We start from the raw sequence: 27746 nt of genomic DNA, 5'->3' as shown, positions 1-27746 counted from the left end.
ACGTGTCTTCCGTCTATCACAACATGATCGATCTGGTTTGTGGTTTTTCGATCCGGAGACGGCCAGGTAGCTTGATGTATCTTCTTGTGCTGGAATCGAGTACCACAGATAACCATATTTCGGGTCCCGTCGAAGTCGATCAGCCTCAACCCGTTTGGGAATTTTTCGTCTTGGAGGCTGAATTTACCGACCGTAGTGCCAAATATACCTTCTTTGCCCACCCTGGCGTTAAAGTCGCCAAGCCCGATTTTGACATCGTGGCGCGCTCCAAGCGCTCATAGAAGGCATCTTAGGTCACTTCGTCTTTCTCTTCCGTCGGGGCGTGGGCGCAAATCAGCGATATGTTGAAAAACATCGCTTTGATGCGGATTGTGGGTAGAAGTTCATTCACTGGAGTGAATGATAGTACTTGGCGACGGAATCTCTCTCCCACCACGAATCCAACACCAAACTTGTGCTCCTTTATATGGCCACTGTAGTAAATTTCACAAGGACCGACTCGTCTCTGTCCTTGTCCCGTCCATCGCATTGCCTGAACGGCGGTGGACGTCAACCAGCTGGGCAGCGGCACCTTCCCAATTAAGGGTCCGGACATTTCAGGTGCATGTCCTCATTTCGTAGTCCTTATTTCGTTTTTCATGGTCGTCATCAAAAGGGGGTCTCTCATCCGAGGCTGTTTAAACTTTTTCATTGCGAGTGTTTTTTACGGGGCGGGTCCCAAACCCAGCGCACAATCCTATGTGGGGAATGTTTCGTCTTCTCACTTTAGCTCGCCTTCGAACGGATGTTCTTAGGCTACCCAGAGGATACTTGGTCAAAGACCGGAAGTTGTGATCTGCTTGAGCCAAGTGTAAAAGAATCGTTTCTGGCCACTTCCAAGTGAATGGCGATCAGAGAACTTTCCTCACTTGCGTGAACTTCTACACATGACTCTCCTGCAGTTACTTTCCCATTATATGGTTACCCAATATTTTAAATTTCGTCTGTTTAGTATATACACATATCCGACTAAGTAACTTTATACGTACATACTTCTTTGAGCAAAAAACAGTAAGACTTCGTTCATAATTTGAAAATTATTTGCTGTTGTTTGCTAAACACCCAGAAGGTGTTCAGGTGAATACCGTGGGTGTGGCACGATATTGGAAAAACTCACGAAGAATCAATACAGTTTGCAACGGTGCATTATTGTTGTGCAAAAACCAAGAGTTATCGGCTCATAAATCCGGTCTCTTGCTACGTTTAGCCTCGCGCAAACACAACACTACTACAGTAATCCTTGTTTACAGTTTAAATGGTCGGAAGGAATTCGGAGCCCACCAGACTTCGATAACCGAAGAAAATTGTCAGCACAATCTTGATCTTTTATCTGTTTTGACCTGGTTTTTTCGACTTCGGCTCACATTTTCACGCTATATGGACGTCTGTTTCCGGGTCGTAAGCATAGATCCCAGACCTTTCGCTAGTAAAAATACGTTTCACGACATTCTGATAGTAAAAAAGTATTGTTTCACAGACGATAGCGCAACGCAGTTTTTCGAAAAAAATTAAATTTTGAAACCAATCATATTTTCACTTTTCTTAGGCCCAAATAATATTTCAAAATGGTTTTCATTGATTCTTCCCATATATTTCAACGCTGCCAGTAAGATCTCTGACTGTTAATCGTCGATTCTGATACACCAATTCCTTTATTTTATTGACGTGTTGATCATCCTACCCGCCGGGGGAAGCAGAGGAATAGGAAGAACTCCACTCCGTTGGAAGGACCAGGTGGAGAAGGACCTGGCTACGCTTGGAATATCCAATTGGCGCCCCATAGAGAAAAGAAGAAACGACTGGCGCGCTGTTGTTAACTCGGCTATAATCGCGTAAGCGGTGTCTACGCCAATTAAGAAGAAGAAGAAGTTGATCATTAGCTGATGCTGATGGCCTTCCTGGACATGGTTCGTCGTCAACAAGTTCTCGGCCCAGTGTGAATAGTTTGTACCAATCAAAAAGACTTGCCCGGGACAGAAAGTTATCACCTAAAGTCTTTTCCAACATTTTGAACGTTTCGGCACCAGAAATTTGATTCCGCGAACAAAATTTTATGCATCTTCTTTGTTGAATAATTTCACTCCTCGTAATAAGAGCCGAGTGCACTTTATGTACTTCAGAAAGTCAAGCGTATACTAAACACTAATGATTATGTTGATGTGACATTTGGCAAGATGATAATGAAATCGTGTGAAACTAAAATTAGAAATTCGTATTATTTTTTCCCCCCGTATTACATATCTTTCATTCAGGGCGCTTTTTATGTGGCGGGTCAGAAACCCAGCGCACAATCCTGTGAAGGGGGTGTTTCGCCTTCTCACTTTAGCTCGCCTTTAAACGGATGTTCTTAGGCTACCCAGAGGATACTTGATCATAGGCCGGAAGTCGTGAGCTGTGGGAATCATATGTAAAAGAAGCGTTTCTGGCCACTCCCTAGTGAATGGCGCTTAGAGAACTTTCTAAACTTGCGTGAATCAAAAAATCAAGAAAGTTTACATACACCAATGATTATTTATATAAAACAATAGTAATTACAATTGTTTTACAGGTTTTTGGCCTACATATTGTTGCAATTATTGTCTCTAGACGTCGACACATGCTCCCCACTCGATTTCTAGTATTATTTCGGGATATTTTGACCCACTAAGTCGATAATCCAGTTTTTTGGCCATATTTTGAAGAAATTCGATATTTTCGAATACGGTTTTCCAAAAAGTTCCAGATATTTTGAATAGGATTAATGTCTAGTGATTACGGGACCTATAGAGCTATTTTTATTTCCATAACAACCCTGCAAATTAATTCCCGCGACGAGGAAATTTAAAAAAAAAATATGTTTTATATCCGCGAACGCGCGAATGAAATGAGAATACGTGATTCTCGTGGATTGCCAGATACAAATCAATCTGTATTTCTGAAATAGTAATATTTATACATTTTGAACAGCAGAACGATAAGAGTTTTGTTTTCTTTGCAATTGTTATTGTTATGCCTTCTTGTGAGGGCGAGCGATATTATTTTGATAAGAGTGGATTATTGGATTCAGAACGGAAAAAGCATTTCGAATTATTAAATAATCAAAAAGTTAATTAAGACTTTTAATTAATGATACAGTGTAATTGCAAAGTGCATAGATTCAATTTTATTTACAGTTACGGTAAGGTTGCTATGCGAAGGCTGTCGTTAACTCCACCCTTCCTAAAATGAATCGTCACCGATTCACTATTATTTTGAGTTAATTTATATATTTGATCCAATTGAGCATTATAAGTGATTTCTTGAAATTGCGTATTTTTGATTGGTTTGGGAATTTCGCGAGATTTTTTTAATTTTAATGTTAAGTAAGTTACGAAAATTATTCCCAAGATTAAAATTATGTACCAAAAAAATGAATGGACTGTGATGTTCTTGTCTTGTCTTATATTATCTAATTTTAACAGTTTATTAGTTGTTTCAATATATTCTAAAATTTCAAAATTATTTATTTGATTATTTTTAAAATAATTACAAATTTTTTTTTCAATGTTTTCATAAGTTTGATTATTTATAACAGAATAATTTTCAAATGTTATTAAGGAATGTATGTTCCATTCAATGTTTGATTGTCTACAATATTTTTTCCTGAAACTGGTTTAATTTCTTCAATTTGCAACTTTTTGCTTTTAATTTATTACATTTTCTATGTTTTTTGTATAAAATTTCTGACAAACATGTGGTTTTTTTTATTTAGTTTACAATAGGTTTTTGAAATTTCTGTTTTACAATTTTGAATATTAAAAAATTTGTTCTTACAATATGTTATGTTCTGGTCAATAATAAGCTTACCATCTAATTGAGCTATGGCTCTTACATTATAGTACTTACATGTTAGTTCTATTTTGGGGTATTTTATATAAATTATAATTATGTCTCCTTTTTGGGCTATTTTAAATTTAGAAATGTCCATTAAATCTGTTATAGTCATTATACTGTGTTGGTAATATGTTATGTTTTTTAGTTCATCAAAATGTAAAATTGTTGGATTTAAAATTCCAATTTTGTCAAAAGTAAATGAATTTATTAAATTTTGCAGTTCATGTATAACATATTGATTTCGTTTTCTTTTAATTTTTCTGTTTGTGGTATCACCTTTAATATTATTTACAGTGTCAGTTAATTCTGTAATTATTTTAAAAATTTCTGAATTTGTTGTGAGTTGTTTATTGTTATTTATTATTAGTTCGTCCAATTTGTCATTAATTCTTACAAAGTCGTCATGATCTGGTGTACCAGCTATTAATTTCCATAGTGTTCCTAATTCATTTATACCCTTTTTTTGCCTAAAATGGGTTTGTTTTAATTGTTCTAATAAAGTTCTAATTATCAAAATTTTATATTCTGTTTCCTATGTAATAATTCCTAGGCTGTCGTGATTTTGTTCGTTATTACTGTAAAAATTTCTATTTTCGTCTGCTATTATATTTTCAAAATAAGATAAATTAGTAATGTGAAATAGGTCCCCGTATTCCTCATAAATCCAAACATCTCCATTTTCGACAAGTACGTAGTCTTGTCTTGTGTAGTCCACAATGTCTGTCATTATACGAGTATTAGTAATTAATGTTAGAATAATTATAGGTATCATCGTCTAAAAATATATAATCAAGATTTAATATTATCTTTATGTACTATTCTATTCCTGTAGTTAATTCTAACTTTATTCTTTAAGTCTTCTTTTACTACTTGTTTCTAGTATCTAGGATTTAGTTTATTTCTCTCTCCTGTAATCTTTTCATATATAACATCTCCGCATAAATACATATGTTTTATAAATTATATTTTTATTGTGTCTTTCTAGCATCTTAGTTGGTGCTGATAAAAGTTTGTCTGGTAAAATATCATGAAATTATTATAAAGTACTTCAAATGGTTTCTCATTAGTTACCGAATGTATAGTTTTATTATATTGTTGGGCAGCTCTAAATATTGATTCAGTAAAGCTTATTAAATTATATTCTTCTTTAATGCATCGCGAAATTTGAATTATTGTTGAATGTACCCTCTCAATTTAACCATTCGTGGTACTATGATTTGGGTTGCCAAAAAATATTTCTATTTGAAGCCTCTGCATCAAGGACTTAAATTGTACCGTAGTGAATCCTGGTTCATTATCTATTGTTAACTTCTTTATATTAGGGAAACTTTGTAATATTTCTAACACTTTACCTTCTAAATTAATCTTATCTTCGATTTGCTCAATAACCAAAAATTTGGAATAGCTATCCAATTTCAATGAAATTCGGTATATAATAATTTCTTAACACCCTAATGACATGTACGAAATATGGGTGAAATCGGTTCACAACCACGCCTTCTTCCAATATAACGCTATTTTGAATTCCATCTGCTGCCTTCTCTGTATATTGCATATATACATTAGAAAATGAAATACAATTCAATACTCAAAGTACACAAATTGATCTAATCTAATTAATTTTACAGCAAAATAAAAAATGTAAATGACGGATAATGAAATCTCGATTATCATTTTATCATGCGAGAGTATAAAATGTTCGGTGACACCCGAACTTAGCCCTTCCTTTCTTATTTTTATTACATTTTTCGCTTGTATTTCGTATAGATCCTCTATTGAGCAATGTTTTGCCGTTACTATATTTGGTTTGATATATTCCTTTAATATTGTGATTAAATTATCAACAGTATCATATTCAATTAAATGGCTTATTTTTCCAAATTCTCGAATTTGCTCATGTATTGTAAATCTATTTTTACTTAGTAAAATTTGTTGTTTAAATTGGTTTAATGTTTTTTTTGTCTCGGGTATCTGAGTATCATCACTACTTTCAGCTGAATGTTGAGATTCCTGACTTTGGGAATCATCGGAAATCTATATATTATTCTAAGACAAAGCGCTTATTTCCAGAGATCTACAAAACGTACAGAGACAAATAATACATCAAATTAAAGTGTGCGATCTGAAACTTTGCACAAATTTTACATATTTTAAATTCATTGAACCACTTTTGATATATTTGCGTTTAAAGTTCTTCAATTTTTACATTAAGCTAATATAAGCAGCGCTTCTACAGAAAAGAGCATATATGTAAGAGAATGTGTAATTACAAATGTTTCTGTCATTTGCTTTCGTTACACACATACCCACATACGCGAAGGCGCAAGTGCGAAATCTAACAACAACAATGTTGTCTGCTCGGTAGCAAAATGACAATAAGCATAGATAACTTGATACGAGACTCTTTGGTTCGAGAGAGAGCTGTCAAAACTCGCATTTTTTATAACATTTGCCAATGATGCCACTGCTGAAAAATATTAACTTGGGTATTTAATAAATTATACAAAACACTAAATTAAACACTTTGAAAATGCATACATACATATATATGTAAATGCTAAAATGCAAAATCATTAATTAATTTACATAAACATTTATTTTGCCAAAATATGTTCGCACAGTTTCATTTCACACAAATTTCGTCAAGTAATTATAACCGGGGTTCTCATTTACTACTCCGTAGCAGCAAAATTTCTAAAATTATTGCTATGCTATCGCTACCGCTCTCACTTTATCGGGAGCCGCAGCATAACCTTAGCATAACAATGTAAAGTATGTGCTCTACTCTGCTCCGAGTTTTGTTAGGTAAAAAACTATAGCTGGAGCGGGAGCAAAAAATTAAATTCTGCGCTATGTTCTGGCGGTGCGGTAGCAAAAAATTGGGAGCGGTAGCACAGCAGAGCAAATGAAAATTTTCATGTGCTACAGCTCCCGAATGTGTTTGTTGTTTTTTTTTTTCTTTTTTGCTATTTTCTGGCATTTACAAGTATGGTACAAGTTGGTATATAAAAGAAAGTCGTTTATAACTCAAGAACGGCTGAACCGATTTGGCTTAAAATTGGTGGGAAGGTAGTTTAGAAGCAGAGTAAGGACATATGATACATTTTATCTCTTTATGCTAAAATTCAATACAGCTCATAAATACAAAAATTGTATTTCAAATCATAAGCATTTGTTCAAAATTTATGTAAGAATCATTTGAAAATTTTAGTAATTCAAAAATAGAAAGAAATAAGTAAAACTTTTAATTTCCAAACATGCTTAGTATATGGGTTATACTGATTTTGCTTCTTAACCAGGTAGTTTTTTTTTCAAGACGAGCCCGTCCGATATATTTAATATCACAACAAAAAATGACATTGGAATTTTCATCGTCAAGGCACTGCGGATACTTTGCTAGATTATTGGTCAAGGACGCAAATGCATTCATAACAAACCAAACGCGATATCTAACGTAAAGATAAAGCGGAATAATTGGAGTGTTGATAAAAAGGTTTATTATAATTTTAGATATAGAGAAATCTTTTCGATTCTTTGCAATATACATTGAAGTATGTATATGCGTACAATTTCAAACTGATTCTTCCTAAAAAATGATAAAATTACTAAATATTGGGAATGGTAGAATAGAACTGCAAATACGCAGTGCAATGGATTAAAACTAGTACTGGTAATCAGTAGATGAATATTAACCACGTGTATTCCAAAAGATAAAGGCGAGGTATATAAACCTGATTTTTCCACGAAATTCGCATTTTTTTGTATAACTGACAAGAGCTACAGCGTCTAAAGTCAAAGCGATGCCATAAAATACCTCTGATCTGTGGGAATTTAAAGATAAAAATCAGGATTGTAGTGTATTTTCTATGGAAAATTTTTACATGCCTCGGTCCAGTTCTTAATGTTAATATTTAAGGCTAAAATTTTCAGGGAATTTTTTTTTGGGGTATTTCGTGACGGGACTGAAAAAAATTAATAGTTCAAAAAAAAACACCCTAATGTATATAAAAAGGGGGAAAGTATATGTACATAGTTAAAATTAATTTCGAAAATTCATAGTATTTGAGTATTGTAATACATTTGGAATAGATGATGCTTTTGGTAATATAAAATTGGTAAATATTTTACATAATAAAAAAAAAATATAATTTATTCACTTATTATCTAATTCACTTTATTAATATATTTCTTAAAATATTTGATTTTAGATTTATAAAGGCACTTGATGCAACAAGTGCCAAAATGATTTGCATAACATTGTTTTGTTTGAATTATTCAGTTAATTCAAATATTATGCCAGAAAATAGCAAAAAAGAAAAAAAAAACAACAAACACATTCGGGAGCTGTAGCACATGAAAATTTTCATTTGCTCTGCTGTGCTACCGCTCCCAATTTTTTGCTACCGCTACGCCAGAGCATAGCGCAGAATTTAATTTTTTTCTCCCGCTCCAGCTATAGTTTTTTACCTAACAAAACTCGGAGCAGAGTAGAGCACATACTTTACATTGTTATGCTAAGGCTATGTGCTGCGGCTCCCGACAAAGTGAGAGCGGTAGAAAGAGTAAAATGAAATGCTACGAGAGTAGCGTAGTTTTTCAAACGCTGATTATAGCGCTGCTTTTCTGGCATCCCGCCTTTTTCACTAACTGTTCGTTGACGGCACCCTGATTGTGTTTTGTTGCCAGCTCAGAAAACAGATCAGCTGCAAGCGAGAGAGCAAGAAAAGAGATTCTAATCAAGTTATCTATGACAATAAGAGAATGACGAATATTACAAATGACAAATGTTTGCTTTGGCATGTGCACTGGTACATACATACATATGCATGCGCTAAGGCGCTATCTACGATTTGACATGCGCTCACGAATATGTATGTACGAGCTAAGGAACACTGCGCTTTGACATACGCACTCTACCTTGTTTTATATTCACACATACATACTTACAAACATATGTATGTGTATACAAATGTATGGGCGAAGACGCAAGTGCAAAATCTAACAGAAATATTGTTGTCGGCGTTATTTTGATTAGAAGTGTTATTGCGTTAGGTAAGCTTTGAGTCAGTTCAGTTTTCTTCCAAAAGTCAAGGCGGCTATTACCAGCGAATACATACATACTACATCGAATTTCAGTTAAGATTCAGATTAATTATTAAAAATAAAATGCCAAACCAAGGGCGAATTAGACGAAAAAGGAGTTTAACAGGTCGAAGAGAAGAGGTGAATGTTATAGATAAAAAGGAATTTTTAATTGTTAATGTATGTATGTATATGAATTGACCTGTTTTATTAGAGCCGTGGTCATGCAGGATCTATGGCAAGTTATTTCAAAGCTGCCCTAAACTCCGTAGTTCTTCCGGAGTATAGTTCGCTTGGGGGTTTGACTAATATATGTTTACACTGTAAAGCAAAACATTCCGGAAGTGAAAAGGTACCTGTACTTTTCATTGTTTTATATTCATAATATATGTATATACATACTTATTGTCTCAATATTTGGTTGAAATTGTTACTAGGTAAGAAATGGCTTTACGACATGTTGTCATGGCGGAAAAGTTAAACTTCAAGAATTACGTGTACCTGAGTTTTTGAAAGCTGTGTTAGAAAATGATTTGAGCTCTTGGCGGGGACACTATTTGGAGAATATTCGGCAGCTAAATAGTTCGTTTGCTTTTGCATCATTCGAAGCGAAAATTGCGGAGCCTACAGGGCGCGGACCATATTGCTTCCGAATACATGGATCAATATATCATAGGGTAGGTCCATTTCATGCAGATCATCCTTCAGAATCCTCCTACGCCCAGCTGTTTATTCTTGACACGGATCAAGCAACTGATATAAGGGCACAACATAATTCAAACTGCGATAGGTATTTGCTGAGAGAAATCCACGAAATGCTTTCAAATATTAACCCCTTGGCAAATGAGTATAAGTATATGGCGCAGGTTGAACGCGAAGAGGAACAGAGGGCCAGAGAAAAAAATCGCAATGCTCGCCGAATTAGCATGCTACTTTTTAACAGCGCTGATCGACGTGATAATTTGCCAAACTGCTCAGAAATTGCGGCCGTTTTTACAACAGAGGATGGTGAACCACCTGGAAATCGAAATTTGCGAATATTTTCACGGAAATCTGATATGCAGAATTTATTATTTGTCCCAACGCTACATAGGTTGTGTGATCCATTAGTATATCCGCTTTTGTTTCCTTATGGCGAGTCAGGATATGATGAAACTCTTCTGCATGAACAGGTTCATCGAACGGAATGTAGATTTAAATTAACCCAACTGCAGTTTGTTGCTTACCGTATGCGGTAAGAGAAGGTTTCAGCTTGCTTCATGCGTCAGGTAAACTTTGGCAACAGTATTTAGTTGACTAATATGTCAGAATTGAAGGAGCACGTCTGGCATTTCTGCGAACTCATCAGAAAGAGCTACGTGTTGAAACATATGCTGGTTTGCATGACTACTTAATGCGTGGTGCAAATATGGAAAGTGTTCGTCCTGGTCGTATAGTTGTACTTCCTTCAAGTTTTGTTGGCTCTCCTCGAAATATGAACATGCATTACTAGGATGCTATGGCTATGGTTAGAAAATATGGAAAACCGTCGCTTTTCATAACTTTTACATACAACCCAAAATGGCCAGAAGTCATTCAGAATATTGAGAGATACCAGGGACCGGAAATGCGTCCAGAACTGATAGCCCGGGTTTTTAAGCAGAAGCTCAATGAGCTTATGAAAGATATTTCCCAGAGGAATGTGTTTGGAAAGATGAAATACTACCTAAATGTCATTGAGTTTCAAAAACGGGGTCTACCACATGCCAACATCTTAGTAGCATTTCACGAAGAAGATGTTATTCGCGAGCCTTCTGAAATTGACCTGGTTGTTTGCGCTGAGATTCCTAATAAGGAGGCAGAGCCTGAGTTGTATGAAATAGTCTCAAAATGTATGATTCATGGCCCATGTGGAGTACTTAATTCATCATCGCCCTGCATGACTGATACGTGAATTTGCTCCAAAAACTATCCGAAAACTTTTCATGCTAATACGCTTTCAAACGTTAACGGCTATCTTCAATATCGCCGCCGCAATGAAGGAAATAAAATAGTTGTTCGTGCCAATAAACATTTAATTGAAATAGACAACCGATGGATAGTCCCATACAACAAATATCTGACCAAAAAATACAGTGCCCATATTAATGTCAAAATATGTTCATCGATAAAAAGCGTTAAATACCTCCACAAATATATTTACAAAGGATATGATTGCGCAACAGTTCAAATTATTGAACACCCAATTGATCGCGTGGATAATCATGATGAAATATCTACATTTATAGACGCTCGTAATGTTAGCGCGCCTGAAGCCTGTTGGAGGCTTTTGGAATTTTCAGTGCAAGAAAAGTCGCACATGGTAAAAGCTCTAGCCGTTCACCTTCCAGACTCACAAAATATTTATTTTCGTGATGATAATGCTGCGATTTCTTATACCCTTGCTCGATGCCGCGATACCACTTTAACCGCATATTTTAAATTGAATGCGATAGATCCATTTGCGAATACTTTGTTGTATTATCAAATTCCTGAGTACTATACTTGGCAAGATGCGTCGCGCTCATGGCAAAGAAGAAAACGTCCGAGTAATGCAATTGGTAGAATGTATACGGTCGATCCAAAAAATCGGGAACTCTTTGCTTTACGTTTATTACTAACTTCGTTAAAAGGACCGAGGTCGTATTCAGATATATTAACCGTGAACAGGGAACATCTCTCTTCTTATTGGGAATCAGCAGTAAAGAGAAAGTTGCTAGCGAATGACACAGAGTGGACCGCTGCACTTGAAGAAGTATCTGTCTTTAAAATGCCTGTGCAACTGAGACGTATGTTTGCAATGATTTGCATATTTGGAGAACCAACCTCACCAATAGAGCTCTGGAGAAAATTTAAATTGCGTCTTTGTGAAGATTTTTTAAGAAATAGTTCAGAAAACACCAGCGAGCTTTTAGCATTGAGAAATATTAGTCACATTTTCCAATCACATAACACATCTTTAAAAGACTTCGGGTTACCTGCAGATGATCTTACCACTGAAGACACAGGAATTGAGAATTATAATATAGATGATGAAGTATTATACGCGCAAACACTAAAGGAACAGCTTAATCATGAGCAAAAGATTATATTCGACCATATAACAAATGCAATTTCCAGTAGCAACGATGTCGTAAAGGCATTCTTTGTTGATGGTCTTGGCGGCTCTGGCAAAACTTTTTTTATAAGAGTATTATTCACCATATTCGTAGCCTCAGACAGAAGTTGATATCCGTGGCTTCGACAGGGATTGCCTCTATTTTGCTTCCTGGCGGAAGAACGGCACATAATATATTCAAATTTCCAATACCTTTGACTGAATCTTCTGTTTCTCTACTTAAGCCAGATAGCACCCTCGGAAAAGCATTCAAATGTTCTACAGCAATAATATGGGACGAAGCTAGCATGGTTCCTGGGACTGAATTACTATGGTTAGATCGATTATTACGTGATATTCACCAAAATGAAATACCTTTTGGTGGAAAGGTTATTTTATTAGGTGGTGATTTCAGGCAATGGAGCAAATGGAGGATGGAGTCATGTGTAGAAGTTCACGCAAGTGAGGAAAGTTCTCTGATCGCCATTCACTTGGGAGTGGCCAGAAACGATTCTTTTACACATGGCTCAAGCAGCTCACTACTTCCGGTCCTTGACCAAGTATCCTCTGGGTAGCCTAAGAACATCCGTTCGAAGGCGAGCTAAAGTGAGAAGGCGAAACATTCCCTACAAGGGTTGTGCGCTGGGTTTGGGACCCGCCACGTAAAAAACACCCCCAGTGAAGAGCTACAGCCAGCCTCGGATGAGAGACCCCCCTTTTGATGACGACCATGGCAAACGAAATAAGGACTACGAATTGAGGGCATGCACCTGGAATGTCCGGTCCCTTAATTGGGAAGGTGCCGCTGCCCAGCTGGTTGATGTCCTCGTAAAGACAAAGGCTGACATCACCGCCGTCCAAGAAATGCGATGGACGGGACAAGGACAGAGACGAGTAGGTCCTTGTGACATTTACTACAGTGGCCATATAAAGGAGCGCAAGTTTGGTGTAGGATTCGTGGTGGGAGAGAGACTCCGTCGCCGAGTACTATCATTCACTGCGGTGAATGAACGTCTAGCCACAATCCGCATCAAAGCGAGGTTCTTCAACATATCGCTGATTTGCGCCCACGCCCCGATGGAAGAGAAGGACGATGTGACCAAAGATGCCTTCTATGAGCGCTTGGAGCGCGCTTATGAGAGCTGCCCCCGCCACGATGTCAAAATCGTGCTTGGCGACTTTAACGGCAGGGTGGGCAAAGAAGGTATATTTGGCACTACGGTCGGTAAATTCAGCCTCCACGACGAAACATCCCCAAATGGGTTGAGGCTGATTGACTTCGCCGGGGCCCGAAATATGGTTATCTGTAGTACTAGATTCCAGCATAAGAAGATTCATCAAGCTACCTGGCTGTCTCCGGATCGAAAAACTACCAACCAGATCGATCATGTTGTGATAGACGGAAGACACGTCTCCAGTGTTTTAGATGTGCGTGCGCTCCGAGGTCCTAACATCGACTCGGACCACTATCTTGTTGCAGCTAAGATTCGCACCCGCCTCTGTGCAGCAAAAACGCGCGCCACCAAACACAAGGAAGGTTCGACGTCGAGAAGCTGCAATCACAACAGACAGCCGAACGATTTTCTACTCGGCTTGCACTCCTGCTCTCTGAGAGCACTCGTCAACAACTCGGTATAAGGGAACTGTGGGACGGCATTTCAAACTCCTTACGTACAGCTGCAACCGAAACCATTGGTTTTCGGAAAGTGCAAAAGAACAGCTGGTACGACGAGGAGTGCCGTGTCGCAGCGGAGAGAAAACAGGCTGCCTACCTCGCAACGTTACGATCGACCACTACACGTGCGGGATGGGATAGATACCGAGAGTTGAAGAGGGAAGCGAGACGCATTTGTAGACAGAAGAAGAAAGAGGCTGAAATGCGTGAGTACGAAGAGCTTGATAAGCTGGCCGACAGGGGTAATGCTCGAAAATTCTACGAAAAAATGCGGCGGCTTACGGAAGGTTTCAAGACCGGAGCGTATTCCTGTAGAACCCCCAAAGGTGATCTAGTCACTGATGCCCAGAGCATACTTAAATTATGGAGGGAACACTTCTCCAGCCTGCTGAATGGCAGTGAACGCACAACACCAGGAGAAGGAGAACCCGATTCCCCAATCGATGACGATGGAGCAGACGTTCCATTACCCGACCATGAAGAAGTTCGAATAGCAATTGCCCGCCTGAAGAACAACAAAGCGGCAGGGGCCGACGGATTGCCGGCCGAGCTATTCAAACACGGCGGCGAAGAACTGATAAGGTGCATGCATCAGCTTCTTTGTAAAATATGGTCGGACGAAAGCATGCCCAACGATTGGAATTTAAGTGTGCTATGCCCAATCCATAAAAAAGGAGACCCCACAATCTGCGCCAACTACCGTGGGATTAGCCTCCTCAACATCGCATATAAGGTTCTATCGAGCGTATTGTGTGAAAGATTAAAGCCCACCGTCAACAAACTGATTGGACCTTATCAGTGTGGCTTCAGACCTGGCAAATCAACAACCGACCAGATATTCACCATGCGCCAAATCTTGGAAAAGACCCGTGAAAAGAGAATCGACACACACCACCTCTTCGTCGATTTCAAAGCTGCTTTCGACAGCACGAAAAGGAGCTGCCTTTATGCCGCGATGTCTGAATTTGGTATCCCCGCAAAACTAATACGGCTGTGTAAACTGACGTTGAGTAACACCAAAAGCTCCGTCAGGATCGGGAAGGACCTCTCCGAGCCGTTCGATACCAAACGAGGTTTCAGACAAGGCGATTCCTATCGTGCGACTTTTTCAACCTGCTTTTGGAGAAAATAGTTCGAGCCGCAGAACTAAATAGAGAAGGTACCATCTTCTATAAGAGTGTACAGCTGTTGGCGTATGCCGATGATATTGATATCATCGGCCTCAACACCCGCGCCGTTAGTTCTGCTTTCTCCAGGCTGGACAAGGAAGCACAGAAAATGGGTCTGGTAGTGAACGAGGGCAAGACGAAGTATCTCCTGTCATCAAACAAACAGTCGTCGCATTCGCGACTTGGCACTCACGTCACTGTTGACAGTCATAACTTTGAAGTCGTAGATAATTTCGTCTATCTTGGAACCAGCGTAAACACCACCAACAATGTCAGCCTAGAAATCCAACGCAGGATAACTCTTGCCAACAGGTGCTACTTCGGACTGAGTAGGCAATTGAGAAGCAAAGTCCTCTCTCGACAAACAAAAACCAAACTCTATAAGTCACTCATAATTCCCGTCCTGCTGTATGGTGCAGAGTCTTGGACGATGTCAACAACGGATGAGTCGACATTGCGAGTTTTCGAGAGAAAAGTTCTGCGAAAGATTTATGGTCCTTTGCGCGTTAGCCACGGCGAATACCGCATTCGATGGAACGATGAGCTGTACGAGATATACGACGACATCGACATAGTTCAGCGAATTAAAAGACAGCGGCTACGCTGGCTAGGTCATGTTGTCCGGATGGACGAAAACACTCCAGCTCTGAAAATATTCGACGCAGTACCCGCCGGGGGAAGCAGAGGAAGAGGAAGACCTCCACTCCGTTGGAAGGACCAAGTGGAGAAGGACCTGGCTTCGCTTGGAATATCCAATTGGCGCCACGTAGCGAGAAGAAGAAGCGACTGGCGCGCTGTTGTTAACTCGGCTATAATCGCTTAAGCGGTTTCTACGCCAATTAAGAAGAAGAAGATTTCAGGCAAGTTCTTCCTGTGGTGCCCAATAGCTCACGCGCCGCTATAGTTGGTAATTGTTCGAAACGGCGCTCCCTTTGGAAATTTTTTAGGTGTCTCAAACTCTCAACGAATATGCGTTCTAAAGAATCCTTATACAACAGTTTTCTTTTGCGTGTTGGAGACGGTCGAGAGCTCTCTCCAGAGTCGAAAATCAATATACCAGAAGAGATAATTTTGCTAAATGAAAATTTAGTGGATTGGATATTTCAGCCTCAGTCTGGTGTTATAAGTCAAAACCATTTGAAGGATCGGGCAATTTTGTGTCCAAAAAATGATCACTGTACGATAATAAATAGCGAAATAGTAAATATGTTGCCCGGTGAAGAAAGGGTATATTATAGCGTGGATACTGTCGTTTCTGAAGATCCTCAAGAGCATGTCAGATTCCCTACAGAATTTCTAAACTCCCTTAATTTCAGTGGAGTAGCGCCTCATGAGTTATGGCTTAAGGTTGGAACAGTTGTGATGTTAATCCGCAATCTTAATAAATATGAAGGGTTGGTCAATGGGACTCGCTTGATAGTAAAAGCACTACATTGTAATTGTTTGTAGGTCGAAATTTTAACCGGTGAATCACAAGGGATACAAATTTTATTGCCCCATATAAATTTACAGCCCAGCGAATCAACACTTCCTTTATTTTAAAGCGTCGCCAATTTCCAATAATTGTAGCATTCGCAATAACAATAAACAAATCTCAAGGGCAGACTCTAGCAAGAGTTGATGTTTTCCTCAAGGAGGATTGTTTTACGCATGGCCAGCTGTATGTCGCATTGAGTCGAGTACGATCTTCTCAAGATATCAAAGTTAAGACTTACGACCAAAATAAAACCACTACGAATGTAGTTTTCCATGAAGTACTTGAATAAATTGAGTTTTTATAAAAAAAATTTTTTACTTTTTTCATTTTAAATAACGGAGTCCCCCGATTATCGGGGGTTATTACTAGTGTTATATAATTCAAGACGCGACAATGCGTCAGCTACAATATTGGATTTACCGGGTTGGTATACAAATTTTGGAGAAAATTCTTCTATAATTGCGTGCCATCTTTTCAAACAAAGCAAATGCTAATGGTTGGTGATCAGTATGTACATATTTCCAAATTGGTTACACCATAGAGGTAATTTCGTAGACTTTTTAATGCTCAGACAATGGCATAAAGCTCTTTTTCATTAGTTTCATAATTTCTTTCTGTGCTATTAAGAGTTTTTGAAATGAAGGTAATTGGTTTATCTCCTTGCGATAGTACCGCACCCATTGCAAGGTTAGATGCATCGGTAGTTAATACAAATGGTTTTGAGTAGTCAGGCTGTATAAATTCCATTCTGAAGCCAATAGTTTTTTTTTAATTTATTTAATGCAGATATTCCGTCCTCATCTAGAGTTATTTCAAATTTTTTTGATTAATTTTTAGAAATCTTACCGTTTTCTCCTGATAGGTATATTATCAAAGGTTTGGCTATCGCAGCATAGTCTTTAACAAACTTCCGATAATATCCTGCAAGTCCCAAGAATCCTCTTAATGCTCGCAAACATTTAGGTATTGGATAGTTTAAGATTAATTTTATTTTATTTGGGTCTGTTTTGATGACATCTTGAGCTACTATATAACCCAAAAACTCTATTTCTTTCGCGAAAAATTTTGATTTTTCTAATGAATTTTTCATATTAGCATTTTTAATATTTTTGTAATTGTTTCCAAATCCTTTAAGTGTTGAGTTACATTTTTTGAAAAAATAATTATATCATCCATATAAACGTGACAGAGTTTTCTCGCAATATATCATCCATTGCTCTCTGAAAAATTCTAGAGGCATTTTTTAACCCAAAAGGCATCCTAAAAAATTCATATTTGCCATTATTAACGGAAAAGACTGTTTTTCAATATCGTTTCCTGTCATTAAAATTTGATAAAATCCTGATTCTAGATCAATGGTTGAAAAATATTTTGCTTTGTTTAGATTAGACAGCATTACGTTTGTATCCGGAATCGGATAACGATCAGAAATTGTATGCTAATTTATTTTTTGTAGTCAATTACCATTCTAAGTTTTGGTGTTCCATTATCATTTGTACCCTTTTTTGGTACCACCCAAATTGGTGAGTTGTATGGACTTTTACTAGGTCTTATTATATTATCGTTAATCATTTTATTTATTTCTTCATTAACAAACGAGTTTACAGATAAGGGATATGGATATTGTCTGCTCCATATCGGATCCTCATTTTCCGCTTTTACATTTGTCATGAAGGGAAAGCTTGTATTGATATTTGAATGCGTTTGAGCAATTTTTTCTTTTATTTTTTTTTAAGTTCAGTTAATTTTTCATCTTGATTTTCAGTATTTAACTTTTCGGAATTATTTTCCAATTAAAAATAATCATCAGCGTTATTAATTCTTGAGCCTCTTTCACCCAGTATGGAGTACGAGGGCTGCTATATATATTCTGGCCTAGGGCAACACTAAGTGTTGCCTGGTGCAATCTGACATTTCCATTGGAAAGTTTGACATTTTTAGCATAACATCACTCAGAACGTTTTGTCATTTAATAGTGAATTGTTTTATTTACAGGGAATTAAAAAATTCATCTCGGCCAAAAAATGGAATTAACTCGTGAAAATTTTTGTGCGATCATTTTTCACAACTTTCGACGTGGATTATCACGACAAGAGTGCATCGATGAACTAAAATCTTTGTATGGCTATAAAGTACCATCCTATAGCAGTGTGAAAAACTGGTACAACGAATTCAATCGTGGCCGACGCTCGCTCAAAGACGAATTCCGTGAAGGTCGTCCAAAAACAGCCGTTGTGCCAGAAAACATCGATGCCGTACGTGAACTGATAATGCAAGACCGTCATGTAACATACCTTCAGATAGAGGCATGCCTATGCATTTCTCCCACCAGCATACAATCGATATTGCATGAACACCTGGCCGTAAAAAAGGTTTGTTCTCGTTGGATCGTTTATAAGATCGTCACAGGTGACGAATCATGGATCTATGCGAATGAGCCCGAAACAAAACAGCAATTGACAAGAAAAAAGGTGCGTGGAGTCCCTACGCGCGGATGAAGTTATACTTCTTAGTGATATTCCAAGAAACGCATATCATTTTGTATGAAAGAAAACTAGAAAACTTAAATTCACATTTTATAAATTTATTATAATTTATTATCTCCCCGAGCATGCCTTTGCCAACAAGTCGTCTTTTCGCGACGATGACAAAAGCTAAAAATCATAAATTGCACAACTTTCTAGTGCTTCTCGCAAAAATCTGCGTCGATATGTATTCACGATCATACGTATACATACATACATATTTACACATGTTTGTAGGCGAAGCTGCTACAGCGGCAAGGGGTGACAATCGGCGGCCATTACTTTACTTATGCCATTGAAATTCCATTGCTACGAATATGGAAATGACAACGAAATAATGCAAATATGCATATTTCTAAAGGTCATTAATTTCTTTTAAGAAATGAAAGGAATGAATGATCCTGAGAAGTATAGTCTTAACTTTTCAACGGCCAACGTAGAGCATTTCAACCAAAAGGAATTAATTCATTAACCCTGCTTTCATAACGTACGTCTGAGAGGCGCACGACCTCTTTACATTTTGCTCTCCCTCCTACAATTTTTTTCACAGCGCATGCATATTTGAATTTATCTCAGTCGTTACATACAGCATTTCAGTGGTAGTTGACTTTTGGTGGTAAGTTTTGTATATTCTGAGCCATACGTCTCTGAGACGTATGTTTATGTTGTGTGCTATTTTTACAATTTTTGAGTGATTATTAGTTATTGTGTTTCTTATTCAAATTTAGTACATACAAGTATAAATAAAAGCAAAATAGAAAAAGATGGAAGATTAGACGACGCGCTAATAGCTGCTTATTTAACAAATCAAGATGAATGTAGATCAACAGAAAATGAAAGTGAAATAGGAGATGCTGTATTGGAAGATGATATTCAAAGTGACGCGGAAGATGAAGATCTTAATGTGCAGGAGAATCGCGAAAATATATTGCCAGACCCGGAACACGAAGAATCCAACAATAATAGTTCGTTTTTAGACAGCCGGACAGTAAGAGTACTTCAGCCAACATTAAGAAGCTAAAGTCAATATTGCTGGACTACCTCGAAGGGAATAAATGACGGTAGAGTTCTATCGATGAATGTTGTTCGAACAATAAGAGGTCCCACAAGAGCATGAAAAGCATTATGTGATCCGATTTCGTCCTTCAATGCTTTTTTTACTGAGGAAATAATATCAGAAATAGTACAGTGAACGAATGCAGAGCTATCTCTAACACGAACAACTACAACCTAGTGGAGAGAGGTATATTGCTGCTATGAGATGTGATAGGTTAAATTTTTTAATTAGAAGGCTGCAAACGGATGATAAAGCATTGAGGCTTGCTCTGCGCCCCACCGATGCTTTTGTACGTGTCAGAAAGGTGTGGGATCTCTTAATAAAACAGTGCAACGATAATTATACTTCAGGAAGCTACAATACAATCGACGAACAGCTGTTAGCTTTTCGTGGCTGTTGTCCTTTCAAAATGTATTTGCTTAGTAAGCCGAATAAGTATGGCATAAAAATCGTGATGATTTGTGATAGCGCTATTAAATATATGTTCAACGCTATCCCATATTTGGGCAAGACAACAAGAACTTCAACGATGCCATTAGGTGAATACTACATGAAAAAGTTAACAAGACCAATACAAGGTACCTGTCGCAAAATTACTTGCGATATTGGTGCGTACAACTAGCAAAGAGCTTGCTAAAAGAGCCTTATAAGTTGACCATTGTTGGAACAATAAGATCCAACAAGCGAGAAATACCTGAGCAAATGAAAAATTCGTGCTCAAGACCAGTTGGCACAACAATGTTTTGCTTTGATGGTCCTTTAACTTTAGCGTCCTATAAACCTAAGCCATCAGAGATGGTATATTTGCTCTCTTCCTGCAATGAACCAGGCACAATAAAAAAAACTTCTGGAAAGCCGGAAATTATATTACTCTACAACCAGACAAAGGGAGGTGTCGACACATTCGACCAGATGTGTTCACTCATGTCGTGTTCCAGAAAAACGAATAGGTGGTCCATGGCTGTATTTTATGGCATGCTTAATATTTCGTTTATAAACTCGTATGCCATTTACTGCCATAATATGATTTCCACAGGCAAAAAGCCGTTGAATCGAAAGGAGTTTATGAAGGTACTCTCTCTGGCATTATCAATGCCTTGGATGGAACAAAGACGGGAAATACTAACATTGTCCAAAAGTTTGCGATGCAGTATTGCAGCTACTATGCCTGCGGAAGCACCCAACCATGATAGCAATAGTAACGAAGAACCATCTTTTTCCAATAAAAGAAAATACTGCGCGTTTTGTCCATCGAAAATTCCTCGTATGTCCAAAATGAAATGTTTTAAATGTGAAAAATCCGTATGTAACGAGCGCAAAATTTTACTTTGTAACTCATACAAAAATGCTACAAAACATGTTACCTGCTTTTTAAAGTCAATAAAAAAATAAAAGAAATAAAATTTATTTTAATATTTAAACAAATACTTAGTCCCATTCGGAGAAGACTGTCTTGTTATGTAGGCGTATCATTATGACTTAAAGGGTTAAAAATAACGTTATGAAGACAGGGTTAAAATCACCACTCAGAAGTCGTTTTATCCGTTGTAAGCGAACGATTTTCGAAGAAACATCATTTCTAATATGCCACAAGACACAATTGGAAATGAACTTCTTAAACCTCACGCTGTCAGATAAAACGATATACCTCGTCATCGCGGGTCGATTTCCAAAAAATGTAAATGAAGACTAACTACAGAAACGATCCTGTAAAGTATAGCCTTAATTTTTCAACGGCCAACGCAGGGTATTTCAACAAATGGTCACATAAAATAGTGGAGAACTCGCAGAAATGAAAGACAAAGGAAAGAAAAAGCAGTATAACTTCAATAATGAACAAGCACACAAACATACATATGCGCAGCAGCAGTAAGGAAAGAGGTAACAATCGGTGATCCATTGTATATTTCTTTCATGCATAACCAAACCATAATTAGGACAACGCAATTCAAGTGTCAATAGTGGTCTAGGTGGTGATATTTTATAATAACTCATTTTAAATATATAAAAGATTTACCTAAACATTATGATGACATTTTCATGATTTATACGCAATGTACGAATGTAAGGAATTTCGTTTTGACGACGCGTCGCGACGACATTTCAATTTCTCATGCTTCAATTTTTGCTTTCAACCAAGAAATCGCTTGTATGTATGTATGTACATATGTCCAATATATGCCTTTGCGTTTTGCCGTCGGCATTTCCATATTGACATGCAAAAGTAATTATGTATTTCATTGTTTCGTTTTGGCCCAATTTTGTATGTTAAGACAAGTGTCAATAATTGCGCCAAAATCAAATATATTATATATTCATGTAAACATGTTTTAAACTTTACATAAAATTGAAGTGTCAATAATTGCGCCAATTTTCATAAAGTTGGAAATTTTGCGCGAATAAGACGTGTGCGGGTTAAGTCGTGAATTTTACTTATATTAATTAATTTGAAAGTGCCGAAAAATGCGAAACGAAATTTCAATAAATTTAAATAAATTTAAGTAAATTTACATGTATTTTCATTTATATTTAATTGTCAATAAATTTTTTAAAAATTATTTGCCCTAGTTGTCCATTTTTTATTTTCTCATACATTTCAGCCGATTTTTGTATAGAAATTTGACCGACGTAGAAGCAAAATGCGAAACAATCATACATACATATATTATGTCATTTGCACATTTGTCTGTATGTTTGCGAAAGCAAATGTTCTACAAAAGCATATTTCTATACTTAAACAAAATTATTAGAACCATCGTATGTTTCTTATGTACATGCATAACCAAACCATACTTAAGTCAGCGCAACCTAAGTGTCAATGGTGGTGTTGGTGGTAAGCGCTTGGAAAGTCAAGATGATACCACAGGTCTCAGGTTCGAATCTCGACAGAATAAATTTTTAATTTTTTGCTTTTAACATCGTATACTATACAAATAAATATTTTTCTTACTAATAGAAATTAAATTTACCACATCAATATTATGTTTATGTATATTATGTATATTGCTGTGATAAATTTAATTTCTATTAGTAAGAAAAATATTTATTTGTATAGTATACGATGTTAAAAGGCATACATCTTCTATCATATCTTGTGTATCTGCACATGCTCATATGAGTGTATGTATACGCATGTGCGTGTTCAGAAATTGAAATCATATTTTCATCACTTATCAATATATGTACTTATTACATGTGCGCGCATTGACTTGCATGTTCATACATTCATATATACTTATATGTACATATATTTGCATACATTGCCAAACAAATAATGAAATATGTCACCAACAATCGGCGATCCATTGTATATTTCTTTCATGCATAACCAAACCATAATTAGGACAACGCAATTCAAGTGTCAATGGTGGTCTAGGTAGTAAGCGTTTCAAAAATTACGATGAGCACGTTAGGAGGTACGTAGGTTCGAATCCCAACGGAATTGATTTTTTTATTGAATATGTCACCAACCAAAAATTGAAACATTGTTCTACAAAAACAACAACAGCATAAGCATGGCAACATTGTGTTATTGGTAGAAAAGCCGAGCTGTGCCGAAAGAAACGAACAAACGATCGCCGATTGTCACCGCTTCGCTTGCTCCTCAACATCTTCGCAGACAAGGTTGCGTAGATTCATATTGAGCAAGGTTGCGCAACTTGAATCTATCGCAACCTTTTCCGATCTCATATAAGAAGTATAACCTCAAAAAAAAAAGAAAAAAAACATTTTCGTTGATAAATATGCCTATTTACATTATTAGGCCAGAAATATGTATATATAGCAACCTACGTAGTTATCATTCTTGTTGCCGGCAAATTCATCGGCTGGCGTTGTAGAACATTTTCGTTTCACAATATTTTCCTTATAATTTTTTTTCTTAATGCTGGTATAAATCTTCAGCTGGCTTTGTAGAACTTTTTCGTTCCACAATATTTTCTTTATAATTACTTTTTTCATTACGCTGGTATAAATCGTCAGCTGGCCTTTTAAGATCTTTTTGTATCAAAACAAATTTTATTAATATTATATTGCCGGTATAACCTTCGGCTGGCGGTGTAGAACTTGTTTGTTCCACAATTTTAACATTTCTTTCATTTTTATCGATACTTTTCTCTGCTAGTTTTTTTGAAGCTTCTTGTTCCTTAGTTTTGTTTTCAAAATAAATATTCATACTTTTATTTTCATTTTCCAAGTTATTCTTTACCCTATAGTTAATTTTCCCATTGGACACATCGATAAGTGCCTCAATATTTTTAAGGAAATTGTATCCCAAAAGGAGATCCGATTCTAATCCCTCTATTTCATAGAATATTTCTTCGACTCCAAATATGGTTATTAATGCGCTTATAAATGGCTAATTCGTTTTTATTGTTATAAACCCCAGGCTTAATGTAGCATGAGGTTGCTCTCGTATCGACTAGAGCTTTTAAATTTTTATTTAATTTGCAGTCATGTAATTTGAGATAGGGGAGTTCGTCCCCTCTTCTCTTGCCGGCGAAAGCTATGATTACTTCCTCTATGCCGCTTTACCCCATGTGCTTGCAGGTTTTGTCCCCTATTGGCCTGAAAGTTTGCATCCGTTTGCACAGGTTTTGTATTTTGATTAAAGTTGCTATTTCCTTGTTGTTGATAAAAATTGCTATTGCCTTGTTGTTCCCTCACATTAAAATTTCTATTATGAAGTCTGGATACAGATGGATCTATATCCATTGGAGTTGGTTTCGGAAATTTATAATGTATATTGGCATTTGGAGGGTTGTTCCGTTAAGGAAATCTTAAATTTTTGTAAGTATAGATTGGGTTTGACCTGTTTCTTTCATATTTGATTCAAGTTTCTGAGCTTTTGCTAACGCGTCAGGTAAATCTTGTGGGTTAAGAGAGAATATTATGTCTCGTAATGGGGTGTTTAGTCCTGTTATAAAAATTCTTAAGGCATGTTCCCTATTCTTTTTGTTTAACTCTTTTGTCAAGTCTGCGTTATTTCCGTGTGTCATGACTTTTTGTTGACGAGGTTGTAATATTCTACAACCGACATTGCACCCTGCCTTAAGATGCTTAGTTCTTGTTCGATTATATGTATTGGACATTTGTCCGCACATGCAAAGTATAGGCGAGATAGAATTGCATCGAAATTGAGGACTGTTCCATGGTTAGTTAATGCATCGTTTGCATCATGCGTTATTTTATTTCTAAGTATTGTGAGTGCAGCAAAGTATTTTCTACTGCCCCTCACGTATAGGCTCATAGCGTTAAGCGCTGCCTCTCTCCAACTAACAGTAAATTCAGGTACGGATTTAACTACGTCTAACGATTCTTGACAGGCTGTATTATCGTCTATTGTCTGTGTTAGCAATTCGGTTGCAGTATTGGTATTGACTACTATTTGTGAGTGTAATTGCTCTACTTCCTCGCGTAATGCTATGTTGCTGTCAGCAGTAAGGCGAGTTATTAAGTCTAAGGTCAAAGCGTCACCGTTAGCCATTTTGTCTAATTTTCGGTTTCTGTTTTTTTTTTGTTAATTGTTTTTATTTTATCTCTTCTAGGAAGAGGTGCTTTTTTATTCTGGAGGGTCAGAATCGCAGAATTAAGCTTTTATTATAAACCGGAGGGTCCCTCTTACGGTGGTGAATCGCGGTTTCAATATTATTTAAATGTATACAAAATTTATTTTATTATACATTTTGTTTTTATTTTAATAATGTAAAATAACGAAGTTACAAATTTAAATATCACAAATGTTATATGTTTGATTTAAAAAGAAAATGTTAATAAGCGGGGCGGCAAGACTCCAATGCCGAATATGATTTGACGCTGCTGGTGATCGAATTTCCGCCCATCGATGTCAAAAAAGGTAGAAATCGCGGTATATTGGTGTAGGTATCGACACGGCAGTGTTTAGTCGAAACTTGGTAGCGAATTGACGTTTCTAATGGTTTAGAACGAATAGTGTCTGCTTTCTCCTTGTCCATCCTTTTTGATGAGTGGGTGTATAGGTATGGTGAGTTGTGTTGGTGCCATCAGCTGTGGTGAATTGAGCTGTCGCATTAGGATGCGCTAGATTTACCGAGTAGAGGGGGTGGATGCTTAACTCATTTAAACATCCTGGGCCCCCTAGGCAAATATTTTGCCTAGTTTTATGTATATAATCTGATGCATGTAATTCGGCTTACTGTTGGTGGAGTAACCGAGGCGATTTTGGTTTTAATAGCCAATTGTATTTTGTGTAAATATTGGTGCTTGAGGTACTAATTGATTTTGCGTGCTTTGACGACTTACTCGTATTGTATTATTATACCAAAAAAGTTGTTTGCTTTTATTAATTTTATTAGCTGTTATTTACAATTTATTATTTATCGGTTTGGCATACCGGTAGTTTATTATATGCCTTTTCAGTATTATCGGCAATGTTTGGACTTTATTTATTCTCGGCTTATGGAGGATAGTAACTCCACGCCTGGCCAGATATGGCCAGAATGGGTACTCCTTAGCCCTGGAGTTAGGACTGTGGCAATAGAGGGATCTTGCGAGAGAGTGGCCGGTAATTGCGAACGGCTTCATTTAGAATTATAATTTTTAGGTGGGATGTTCAAGTTGTTCAGCAGATTCTCACCACCTACCCTTATGAGGAGAGCTTATGTACATATGTGCGATAAGAGCTACCTTTGCTTTTGGTTAGTCTAGGTGCGTCACACTTTCGCATTGGGCATATGGTGCTCGTTGAACCTTAATTTGGTTTAAGATTTTATTTATTTTGAAAATTTACGAAAAGTGTCGATTCATCGACTTTTTGCTGCAACTATGTTATATTTTATGGGTTTATGTATGCCTTAATTTGGCGTTTAGTAGCCCGCCACCGCTCTAGGATCTGTTCAGATTATTTTTTTTTTCATTATTGGCGAAAGCCATCCTGCGGGGCCGAAAAGTTGTATATGCTTTTAACAATTTGGATTGTCAGAGGTAACTCTGACTTTGCTTTTTACACCTTTATGTGGGGTATTGCAAAATTGTGGCTCTAGTGGTTGTCGTACGACGTACCGGCCATTATTTGATCGAGTAGTTGTGGCTTTAGAAAAGTCCTCACAATACTGATCTTCCTTAGTTTTGTTTAATATTTGGGGAAGTTTCCCTATATCTTGAAATTTCCTTAATTGTGAATTAAGGCATTTATTTGATTTTTTCTCAACTTGAGTTGATGTGGTGGTAACTAGTTCTGTAACTAGTCCACTTTGTGTTTCGCTGTGTAGCGTTTGAACTTTTTGTGCCTTTGAGCAACAGGGTGTCTTTTGGCAATTTTCGGGATTTGCCTTAGCAATTATATCCATGGTTCTTTGTGAATAAGCGCTTCTTTGGGGTGAGATGGAATATCTGCTGTAATGAAGCATTGAGTTGTGTCTTTTGTGACAATAGAAGCAATTATATTTGCTTTTGCAATTTTTAAGATTGTGTGTATAGGACAAGCAGTTTGTACAGAGTCTTTTTGATCTGACAAAGTTGTTCCTTTCGTTAATATTTAATTTTTTAAACTTCTCGCAAGTTTTAAGCTTATGCCCTCTTGTGCATAGTTCGCATGACGTTTGTTTTCTTTGTTCTGATGTGAACGTTTGCGTGTTGTAAAAACTTTTGTTTAAATTTTTATTGCTTCTAGCTTGGGGTCTATTTAAGCTTCCATTTTGGTCGTATTTAGTGTTCTTACTTTTGATTATTTTTTCTTCTAACCTTTCCGCAATTTCATATTGGGTGGTGAGAAAATCT

The 27746-nt window shown here is 37.0% G+C and overlaps 1 protein-coding gene and 1 pseudogene across 33 annotated transcripts in view; one reads left to right on the top strand and one right to left on the bottom strand.

Annotated features, from left to right (window-relative positions):
• Positions 1-27746, top strand: part of LOC126765673 (putative dual specificity tyrosine-phosphorylation-regulated kinase 3 homolog) — a 293060-nt gene that overhangs the window by 137779 nt on the left and 127535 nt on the right. The gene's annotated exons all lie outside the window — the stretch shown is intronic.
• On the bottom strand, positions 21513-21715 carry LOC126766314 (small nucleolar RNA U3; annotated as a pseudogene).

The sequence above is a fragment of the Bactrocera neohumeralis genome, unplaced genomic scaffold (assembly GCF_024586455.1).
Source record: "Bactrocera neohumeralis isolate Rockhampton unplaced genomic scaffold, APGP_CSIRO_Bneo_wtdbg2-racon-allhic-juicebox.fasta_v2 cluster11, whole genome shotgun sequence".
NCBI classification, from domain to species: Eukaryota; Metazoa; Arthropoda; class Insecta; order Diptera; family Tephritidae; genus Bactrocera; species Bactrocera neohumeralis.
The sequence above is the reverse complement of the archived record's forward strand: the minus strand, read 5'-3'. Positions and strand labels throughout refer to the sequence as shown.